At 39.0% G+C, this 9,577-nt stretch overlaps 1 long non-coding RNA gene across 1 annotated transcript in view; it reads right to left on the bottom strand.

Moving 5' to 3' along the window:
• Nucleotides 1-2,190: 2,190 nt before the first annotated feature.
• Nucleotides 2,191-9,577, bottom strand: part of LOC147378132 (uncharacterized) — a 29,798-nt gene continuing 22,411 nt past the window's right edge. The window contains exon 3 of the long non-coding RNA XR_015144812.1: nt 2,191-2,536. This is a non-coding gene — a long non-coding RNA (uncharacterized LOC147378132). The remainder of the gene's footprint in view (nt 2,537-9,577) is intronic.

The following is a 9,577-nucleotide window of genomic DNA, read 5'->3' as shown; positions in this document are numbered from 1 at the left end:
TTTATTATTAAAGTTTTGAGCAACTATTGAAAATGTGTAGTATAAACCATATTTATATCTGATATAAATATATAATAATAAATATTCTAGCACTGTACACTTTCATTTTATAAAAAATTTTGATGTAAAAATTGAGATCTAGACAATACTTTTATATTTTCAAGATAAATAACATTTTGTTGGTGAAATCAAACCCTAATATTGTTCATATTTTTTAAGAGCTTTTGATGAAGCAATACTATAATTTTTCATAATAAACTATTTCAAAAAGTAAAAGAATTCTAACTTAGAATTGTAATTTTTAGTTTTCAATACCTAGTAAATTTCATTTGTACAACCTGAGTATTTAAAAGCACTTCTTGACTTTTACTGAATTTCTAAACTGAATTCAGTAAATAACATTTTGTTAAACTTCCAACCTCTATTCATTCATTCATTCATCACTATTTATTGAGCATTTGCATGCTGTAAGGAATTCTGTTTGGTCTTATGGGTTTAAATGTGAATAAAACAAGGTCTGTGCTCAGTTCTTTCAGATGAGTAGAGGGTGGAAAAACAAGTCTGCAAAACACAGTAGTTTGTCAAGTTCTCTGAAAGTGTATTTCTGCCACCAGGAAGTCTCAGGAGATGCTTTGTGGATCAAATGAGAAAATGATGTTAGGACCCATGATGTCTCAGATTTCCTGGATTCCAGAATCAAGATTAAACAAACAAAGAAAAGACATGTAACTGTAATAGCAAGAAGAATGAAATAAGTATAGTGATACTAAACAAATGAACATAAAGTGATAATATAGAGACATAGAAACTCAATATAATTCTCTGTATTAGGGTCTATTTTACAAAAGATCTGGCATTTGAGCAGGGCATAAATAGAATGTTGTCTGTGATATAGTAATGAAATTATTTTGTACCTGGGACAGAATTATTATTATTTATTTTTATGTACAAAGTTTTCATTTTTAATATCTGGTTAAAATATATATTTTGTAAGCAAACCCATTACAGGCCAACAACAAGGAATAAAAGCAAGAAAAATAAAAAGCCTACAATTACCCCTTACTGAGCATAAAGGTCAGGCCTGCTTCTTTCCTTAAAGGCAGTGTCTTTTTGCCCTAAAGTATCAGCTTAGGTCCCTGCTCCTAAGCACCAGAATTGGATATGAACAGAGAAACCAGCCCTGAAATGTGTGTCTTTGCATAGCCCATTGGCTCATGGACTCCAAGTGCAAAGGGACTCCTTTGAAGCACCATCTGCACAGGCCCAAGCAGACTCGTGGTGAAATGTTTTCTCTTCCTCCTCCCAGGAAATGGTTTACGTTACTGACAGTGCCAATGGACCCAAGGTCCTGCTTGGTTGCACAATTTGTAATAACAAAGGCACAGAGAAATCCAACTGGATGGCAAGTTGGTTAAAGGGTTGCTTTCCTATGAAACTGGAAGACTGTGTTGCATGTAGGATAGACCAGGATGGAGAAGCAACCCCAGGGATCTAAGTTTCAGACCGCTTTTATCATAATTTGCTCCAGGTCAGTGTCACTTCAGAGTATATGCAGAAGAGGCTATAGAAACAGATTGACTGGGATTTTAGATTCCCATACTATATTATCTTGAATAAGGGAAAGGTCTTCCACCTTAGTTTCACAGTTTCTTACTGGTTTTTCTAAATGAGACCCTGCTCTTTTCTGACTCTGCTTCTCTGTGCCTTTCCTGATGTTCATGCCACTAGAGTGTCACATCCTTCTTGTTCACCTTTAAAGACAGCCTTCCTCACTCCAGGTCTTTACACATGCCGTTGCCATGGCTTTTGTTTGACCACCTTCTCACTGGTCTCCCTGAGAAATCGTCCCAAGTCCATGTTCATCAGTAGCCTCATCTTCCAACCCCTGTTGTTGTTATTTCTCCACAGACCTCCTTAATCCATTTTCATAAGTGTTTCACTGTGTGAAATTACATAATTTATTGGTCTGTGTGCATGTTCATTTTTCTTTGTGATATTGACTCCCTGTGGGTGTTCAGTGCTGCAAGACCAAGGTGTGGCACAGAGTAATCTCTCACTAAATTCACGTGAGATGAGTGATGCAATCAAAATCAGCTGACTTCAATCGTCTCAAACCATCTCTACTCACCAACCAGAGAATTTAGGCCAAGAGAGTCTCCTCTAGCCCAACACACCACTGGGAAATAAAAATATATGAATGATAATTTTTAATAACATTCCAAATATGTAGTTTTTAAAAGTAAAGTTGGACTAAGAAAGAAAGGCCAACATAATGCTTTTATCCTAAGACAAATAGCAAACTAAGGTTGAACTTTGATGGGAGCCAGTGAAATATTCTCTTAGGCAATCAAAATTTAGAAATGAAGAAAGTGGTTCAGCTGTCTGCTGTCCAGTGACTTTTTTATGCAGTAACTTGTTTAAGACATTGCTGAACTCCATACCTTGAGCTTCACCCATGGGGCTATGCTCTTCAACAGTCTTACTGTCTGAAGCCAGGATGGAGGCAGCCTTGCTTCCAGGCCTGTGCAGTATGAGTCTGTGGAGAAAATGTCAGTCCTTGATTACCTTTAGGTTCCTTCTGTACTTTTCTTAAAGGATAGTGCACTGTTCACAGCCAAATAGCCCTATGGTCCCATCCAATAAATTCCAAGAAGTCCAGCTATCTTCATTCCATCTCACTTTGTCTGTCCCTTTTAGTTCTAGCTGCCAGTGACTTTGCTCTTATGATCTTATCTCTACTCTTAGCTTCTGTTTGAGTTCATGATCCCTTTATTGAATGATTGTTTAGGCACATCCTTAGTGTTTTCTTCAAAACAAGACTCCTTATTTTTTGCTGTTTGGATAGACATAATTTTATAAATCTTCATGCTCTGCTCCTTTTTTCATAATATATATATATATATTTTTTTCTTCATCTCTCTCTCTTTTGGAATTTTTCTTTTTTTTTAATTTAATTTTATTTTTAAACTTTACAATATTGTATTAGTTTTGCCAAATATTGAAATGAATCTGCCACAGGTATACCTGTGTTCCCCATCCTGAACCCTCCTTCCTCCTCCCTCCCCATACCTTCCCTCTGGGTCGTCCCAGTGCACCAGTCCCAAGTATCCAGTATTGTGCATCGAACCTGGACTGGTGACTCATTTCATACATGATATTATACATGTTTCAATGCCATTCTCCCATATCTCCCCACCCTCTCCCTCTTCCACAGAGTCCATAAGACTGATCTATACATCAGTGTCTCTTTTGCTGTCTCGTAGACAGGGTTATTGTTACCATCTTTCTAAATTCCATATATATGCGTTAGTATACTGTATTGGTGTTTTTCTTTCTGGCTTACTTCACTCTGTATAATAGGTTCCAGTTTCATCCATCTTATTATAACTGATTCAAATGTATTCTTTTTAATGGCTGAGTAATACTCCATTGTGTATATGCACCACAGCTTTCTTATCCATTCATCTGCTGATGGGCATCTAGGTTGCTTCCATGTCCTGGCTATTATAAACGGTGCTGTGATGAACATTGGGATACACGTGTCTCTTTCCCTTCTGGTTTCCTCAGTGTGTATGCCCAGCAGTGGGATTGCTGGATCATAAGGCAGTTCTAATTCCAGTTTTTTAAGGAATCTCCACACTTTTCTCCATAGTGGCTGTACTAGTTTGCATTCCCACCAACAGTGTAAGAGGCTTCCCTTTTCTCCACACCCTCTCCAACATTTATTGCTTGTAGACTTTTGGATCGCAGCCATTCTGACTGGCATGAAATGGTACCTCATAGTGGTTTTGATTTGCATTTCTCTGATAATGAGTGATGTTGAGCATCTTTTCATGTGTTTGTTAGCCATCTGTATGTCTTCTTTGGAGAAATGTCTATTTAGTTCTTTGGCCCATTTTTTGATTGGGTCATTTATTTTTCTGGAGTTGAGCTGTAGGAGTTGCTTGTATATTTTTGAGATTAGTTGTTTGTCAGTTGCTTCATTTGCTATTATTTTCTCCCATTCTGAAGGCTGCCTTTTCACCTTGCTAATAGTTTCCTTTGTTGTGCAGAAGCTTTTAAGGTTAATTAGGTCCCATTTGTTTATTTTTGCTTTTATTTCCAATATTCTGGGAGGTGGGTCATAGAGGATCCTGCTGTGATGTATGTCGGAGAGTGTTTTGCCTATGTTCTCCTCTAGGAGTTTTATAGTTTCTGGTCTTACTTGAGATCTTTTATCCATTTTGAGTTTATTTTTGTGTATGGTGTTAGAAAGTGCTCTAGTTTCATTCTTTTACAAGTGGTTGACCAGTTTTCCCAGCACCACTTGTTAAAGAGATTGTCTTTAATCCATTGTATATTCTTGCCTCCCTTGTCAAAGATAAGGTGTCCATATGTGCGTGGATTTATCTCTGCGCTTTCTATTTTGTCCCATTGATCTATATTTCTGTCTTTGTGCCAGTACCATACTGTCTTGATAACTGTGGCTTTGTAGTAGAGCCTGAAGTCAGGTAGGTTGATTCCTCCAGTTCCATTCTTCTTTCTCAAGATAGCTTTGGCTATTCGAGGTTTTTTGTATTTCCATACAAATTGTGAAATTATTTGTTCTAGCTCCGTGAAGAATACCGTTGGTAGCCTGATAGAGATTGCATTGAATCTATAAATTGCTTTGGGTAGTATACTCATTTTCACTATATTGATTCTTCCAATCCATGAACATGGTATATTTCTCCATCTATTAGTGTCCTCTTTGATTTCTTTCACCAATGTTCTATAGTTTTCTATATATAGGTCTTTAGTTTCTTTAGGTAGATATATTCCTAAGTATTTTTTTCTTTCCGTTGCAATGGTGAATGGAATTTTTCTATAAGCAGCCAACAGGGTCAAAGCTGTTTCTTCAACACCTCTTGCTTGGGAATTTCCTTAACTAAAGATCTAATTTCCTTCTTCACTAGTTCTACCTTCCAAAAAACACTAGAACACTGTTTTGTAATGTCTTCATCACTTTCTAACAAGGATTGTTTTTATTTGAATAACACATTTCTCATTTTTGTCTGATACTTCAGCAGAGTTACTCATAATGTCTATATTTCTAGGATGCACCCCAAGATGCTTCCAGCATCTACCCATTACCACTTCCAAAGCTGCCTCCACATACTCAGCATACAAATATACATATTCAAATACAGGTGTATTTATTAGAGCAGCACCCCACATCTCTATACCAAAATGAGTCCCAGTCAGTTCTGTATGCCATAACAAAATACAAAATATGAGGTGGCTTACACAACAGAAAGTTTCCTTTTCACAATTCTGGAAACTGGGAAGCCCAAGACCAAAATTTCAGCATGGTCAGGTGAAGCTCTCTTCTTGGGTTGTGGATCACTGCCTTCTCATTGTCTCCTCTCATGGCACAGAGAAAGAGAGCAAATTCTCTTGTGTCTCTCATTATGAGGTTAACAATTCCTCACAGATAAGCATCCTTCTCTTACGATTTCCTCTTACCCCAAATTTCTACCAAAGTCCCCATCTCCAAATGCTATAACACTCATGAGTAGACCGTAAACATATGAATGTGGTGAAAAGATACATTCAGTTTATAACACTCCTGAAATTCAACGTCACTGTCTTCTCTCTGCCACAAAATACATTTGCCTTTTTGTGCCTTTTGTTACACTCTGAACTAGATTGTAAGGATTTAATAGCAGAGAAAGAACACTCTCATCAAATTATCAAACATTCAAATTCTACTTTTGCCATTCACTAGTGTAGTATTGTGTGAACTGCTCATGTTCATCAGTATCCCATTTCTTCTCCTAGAAAATGGGAAGGCTCCCAACTACACCATACCATTGTTTAAAAAATTAAGAAATAATATATCTCACATGCATAGAATAAATGATAAATATATCTATATCTATCATTATTAATAATAGCACAACTCATGGCTATTAGTATATCCCCCATTTCAGAATAACAATGATTTGAGATCAGGGATTTATATTCATCTACAAATATGATTTGAAATAGCTCAGCTGGAATTCTATCACCTCCATGAGAGGCAATGCCAAAGAATGCTCAAACTACTGCACAATTGCACTCATCTCACATGCTATTAAAGTAATGCTCAAAATTCTCCAAGCCAGGCTTCAGCAATATGTGAACCGTGAACTTCCTGATGTTCAAGCTGGTTTTAGAAAAGGTAGAGGAACCAGAGATCAAATTGCCAACATCCGCTGGATCATGGAAAAAGCAAGAGAGTTCCAGAAAAACATCTATTTCTGCTTTGTTGACTATGCCAAAGCCTTTGACTGTGTGGGTCCCAATAAACTGTGGAAAATTCTGAAAGAGATGGGAATACCAGAGCACCTGACCTGCCTCTTGAGAAATGTGTATGCAGGTCAGGAAGCAACAGTTAGAACTGGACATGGAACAACAGACTGGTTCCAAATTGGAAAAGGAGTACCTTAAGGCAGTATATTGTCACCCTGCTTATTTAACTTGTATGCAGAGTACATCATGAGAAACACTGGATGGAAAGAAACACAAGCTGGAATCAAGATTGCCGGGAGAAATATCAATAACGTCAGATATGCAGATGACACCACCCTTATGGCAGAAAGTGAAGAGGAACTAAAAAGCCTCTTGATGAAAGTGAAAGTGGAGAGTGAAAAGTTTGGCTTAAAGCTCAACATTCAGAAAACGAAAATCATGGCATCCGGTCCCATAACTTCATGGGAAATAGATGGGGAAACAATGGAAACAGTGTCAGATTTTATTTTGGGGGCTCCAAAGTCACTGCAGATGGTGACTGCAGCCATGAAATTAAAAGACACTTACTCCTTGGAAGGAAAGTTATGACCAACCTACATAGCATATTCAAAAGCAGAGACATTACTTTGCCAACAAAGTTCTGTCGAGTCAAGGCTATGGTTTTTCCTGTGGTCATGTATGGATGTGAGATTTGGACTGTGAAGAAGGCTGAGTGCCGAAGAACTGATGCTTTTGAACTGTGGTGTTGGAGAAGACTCTTGAGAGTCCCTTGGACTGCAAGGATATCCAACCAGTCCATTCTAAAGGAGATCAGTCCTGGGTGTTCATTGGAAGGACTGATGCTAAAGCTGAAACTCCAGTACTTTGGCCACCTCATGCGAAGAGTTGACTCATTGGAAAAGACTCTGATGCTGGGAGGGATTGGGGGCAGGAGACGTGGACGACACAGGATGAGATGGCTGGATGGCATCACTGACTCGATGGATGTGAGTCTCAGTGAACTCCGCGAGTTGGTGATGGACAGGGAATCCTGGCGTGCTATGATTCATGGGGTCGCAAAGAGTCAGACACGACTTAGCTACTGAACTGAACTGAACTGAACTGACATATATGATATCCATCTAGCTAACACATAACAATCAGGCTCAGGCAACACTTGTGCATATAAAGGGCAGGGGTAATTGTGGAAGATTCTCTGAAAGAAAGTGGCTTTATTCTTGTTGACATGTGTGTATATGGATCAAGACTATTGGCCATGGGAAAAAGCTGAACTGGCCCAGAGCATGAGTAAGACTAGCTGATAGTAAGCTTTCTTTGAAGATAAGAGCATATGCGATAGTGCAATTAAGAAACAGAGCAAATATAACAAAATAAATCTTCACTTTTAAGAAGTGAAAAGGAGGCTAAAGCCTATGTATCTGTGACTAGAGAGGTGATCAAGATGACAGTGTGGAAGGTAACAGAATGATGCCTGATGTATCCCATTTTTGCCTCCATCCAGCAGATCTTTTCTCTCTCTCTGCTCTCTGACCAATGAGGCAGATTTGTTTAGATAATATCAAGGTGCTCCTGTGGATTCGACCATCAGGATCCCAGCAAAAGATTGGATAAAGAAGAAAAATTAAATCAAGGTATTTATTCCTCTGGCTTCTACTTCTTTTGGTTATTTTGGACTGATTGTGTACATCATCATGGTTTCTGTAAATAAAGGTCGATCTACCAAACTACCTTTCAGTTCAGTTCAGTCACTCAGTCATGGCCGACTCTTTGCGACACCATGAATTGCAGCATGCCAGGCCTCCCTGTCCATCACCAACTCCTGTAATTTACCCAAACTCATGTCCATCAAGTCGGTGATGCCATCCAGCCATCTCGTCCACTGTTGTCCCCTTCTCTTCCTGCCCCCATTCTCTCCCAGAATCAGGGTCTTTTCCAATGAGTCAGTTCTTCTCATGAGGTGGCCAAAATATTGGAGTTTCAGCTTCAACATCAGTCCTTCCAAAAAACACCCAGGACTGATCTTCATTAGGATGGACCGCTTGGATCTCCTTGCAGTCCAAGGGACTCTCAAGAGTCTTCTCCAACACCACAGTTCAAAAGCATCAATTCTTCAGCGCTCAGCCTTCTTCACAGTCCAACTCTCACATTCATACATGGCCACTGGAAAAACCATAGCCTTGACTAGATGGACCTTTGTTGGCAAAGTAATGTCTCTGCTTTTGAAAATGCTATCTACGCTGATCACAACTTTCCTTCCAAGAAGTAAGCATCTTTTAATTTCATTGCTGCAATCACCACGTGCAGTGATTTTGGAGCCCCCCAAAAAATAAAGTCTGACACTGTTCCCACTGTTTCCCCATTTATTTCCCATGAAGTGATGGGACAAGATGCCATGATCTTCGTTTTCTGAATGTTAAGCTTTAAGCCAACCTTTTCACTCTCCACTTTCACTTTCATCAAGAGGCTTTTTAGTTCCTCTTCACTTTCTGCCATAAGGGTGGTGTCATCTGCATATCTGACGTTATTGATATTTCTCCCAGCAATCTTGATTCCAGCTTGTGTTTCTTCCAATCTAGCGTTTCTCATGATGTACTCTGTGTATAAGTTAAATAAACAGGGTGACAATATACAGCCTTGACGAACTCCTTTTCCTATTTGGAACCAGTCTGTTGTTCCATGTCCAGTTCTAACTGGTGCTTCCTGACCTGCATATAGGCTTCTCAAGAGGCAGGTCAGGTAGCCTGGTATTCCCGTCTCTTTCAGAATTTTCCACAGTTTATTGGGACCCACACAGTCAAAGGCTTTGTCATAGTCAATAAAGCAGAAGTAGATGTTTTTCTGGAACTCTCTTGCTTTTTCCATGATCCAGCGGATGTTGGCAATTTGATCTCTGGTTCCTCTGCCTTTTCTAAAACAAGCTTGAACATCTGGAATTTCGTGGTTCATATATTGCTAAAGCCTGGCTTGGTGAATTTTGAGCATTACTTTACTATTGTGTGAGATGAGTGCAATTATGTGGTAGTTTCAGCATTCTTTGGCATTGCCTCTCTTTGGGATTGGAATGAAAACTGACCTTTTCCAATCCTGTGGCCACTGCTGAGTTTCCAAATTTGCTGGAAATGGTTTCCAAGGCAAACCCTCAATATCACAGTAATCCAAGCCTATGCCCCAACCAGTAACACTGAAGAAGCTGAAGTTGAACGGTTCTATGAAGACCTTTTAGAACTAACACCCAAAAAAGGTGTCTTTTACATAGGGGACTGGGATGCAAAAGTAGGAAGTCAAGAAACACCTAGAGTAACAGGCAAATTTGGCCTTGGAGTAC

Source organism: Bos grunniens, chromosome 2 (assembly GCF_055505025.1).
Source record: "Bos grunniens cultivar Pamir isolate PY7600 chromosome 2, Bosgru_T2T1.0, whole genome shotgun sequence".
In the NCBI taxonomy this organism is placed as follows: Eukaryota; Metazoa; Chordata; class Mammalia; order Artiodactyla; family Bovidae; genus Bos; species Bos grunniens.
The sequence above is the reverse complement of the archived record's forward strand: the minus strand, read 5'-3'. Positions and strand labels throughout refer to the sequence as shown.